This window comes from Trachymyrmex septentrionalis, unplaced genomic scaffold (genome assembly GCF_001594115.1).
Source record: "Trachymyrmex septentrionalis isolate Tsep2-gDNA-1 unplaced genomic scaffold, Tsep1.0 scaffold75, whole genome shotgun sequence".
NCBI lineage: Eukaryota > Metazoa > Arthropoda > Insecta > Hymenoptera > Formicidae > Trachymyrmex > Trachymyrmex septentrionalis.
Genome location: NW_017305938.1, coordinates 1,471,921 through 1,473,816, shown reverse-complemented (window position 1 = coordinate 1,473,816; position 1,896 = coordinate 1,471,921). Strand labels below are relative to the sequence as shown.

General features: G+C 27.6%; 1 protein-coding gene across 1 annotated transcript in view; it reads right to left on the bottom strand.

Moving 5' to 3' along the window:
• The window catches only part of LOC108754049 (lachesin-like), a 44,358-nt gene that overhangs the window by 530 nt on the left and 41,932 nt on the right, over window positions 1–1,896 (bottom strand). The window lies entirely within an intron of this gene.

Genomic DNA, 1,896 nt, shown 5'->3' with positions numbered 1-1,896 from the left:
CAATGTTAAAAACGAAACGTTATTTTTACACACTGTTAAAAGTAAAATATTAAATGTTAAAATTAACATTTTGTGTACAAAAATGTTAGTTTTGACGTTTTTGCAAGTCTCAGAAAGTTCATTATAGTTCATTATACTTTAAGTTATAATTAACATTTTACTTTTAGCAATTTAAGTTGTCACTGTTTCTATTCAATATAAGGTAATTCGAGGGAAGATGTCACAAAGGGGAAGACGTCATTTTGTTTATAATTTTTTTATACAACATGCGTTGGCCGTATTGATTGTGCAAAAGCGTGTGGTAGTCATCGGCAGAGATGAACATGTTCATGCCAAAGTCGATTGGTAAAGATTATACGAAATACGAAAAGGTCGTCGAAACATGCTCTTTGTAATATTTGGTACGCTAACAGTTAACGTCTGTATTGCGATGCTTACTGTAAAACCGAACAAATGATATACGATTTTAATCAGTGTTCCCTGAAGATCATATCGATATAGATTATAATTTGTAATATTCTTATATACGTAAAAGTTGCAATTGAATATTCCTCTCACACTTGGGGATAAGATGACAGTAGACACAAATTTTTTCTGCTTGAAATCGTCATTAAAACGATTTTATGAATTAAAATTTTGGATGCTCTACATAATTCGAAATATTTTAAGTTAATAAAATGCTATTTAAATGAATAAAGTATGTCCAACTTACTTCCTAAATTATACTTTCTTTCATATTTCGTTAATTTATATTTTATCATACTTTTATGTGTTCTCTAAGCTTAAACTCTCGATTATGGACTATAAATAAGTAAAATATGTAAGTTTATATTGCATCACATTATTTAATTGTTTGTGAATCTTTTCCCATAGGAAGTGGCATCTCACCCGTATATATATGTATAAGGGAAAGATGCCACTTTTGCAGGGTATGACATATCAATTTTTTCTAATAATACGGAACATCAAAAGTTTAATTTATTGATTTGTATGAATAAAGAGAGGTTGCTAAAATATAAATAATGTTTTTTCGTTCGTTAATTCAATAACTTTAAGAAGTTATTCAAAAATAAAGACTTAAGTGTAGCATCTTCCTCCTAATAACCTTATCGATATTTTATACTAAAATGAATAAAATTACAATATATTACTAGGAACAGTGACAACTTAAATTAGGTTAAATTTGGCACTCTAGATTTAATAAATATCTAATTGGAAAAATATATTCAAGGATGTGATCATCCGAAATTGGAATATTAGCGTAATAATAGAAATGCATGTATTTCAGGATGTATTTTTTAACAAAATATGAAAAAGTTATCGAAATCACCACGAAGCAGTTTACTTGAAACGCTAATAATGTAAATATGATAAGGCGCCAAAACATTCGGTTATTCATATTTATATTATCAGCGTCTCAGATCGATTGTGGTTAATGTCCGAACGTTTCAGCGCACAATCACATCTGAGATAATTAAATTTAAAATTAAGAATATATATATTGTATTCATAACATCTAACTTTGACCGATTATTGGCGCTCTCTCTCATATTTATGTATATCATTTACACGGTCATATTTATTCCTAAAAAGTTATGTATTTTTCTACATTGTAGTTGAAAGTAAAACGAAAAATTTGGTAGCGATTTAGACCTGGATTAAAAAGTATTTCAAAAAGTAAGTAAACATGTTTTTAAAAAATCATTCAGATAAAATAAAAAAAATTTTATTTAAATTATAAAATGGTATTATTAAATATAAATATTGATCTTACACTGTGAATTGTTTTGGAGGTATATTTCAGTAAAATTTTGCAGAGAATATACACCTGATGTCGCCTTAATAAGCAATCTATTGTATAAGTAAGCTGCTGGTAATTCCGTGATGATTTTCACG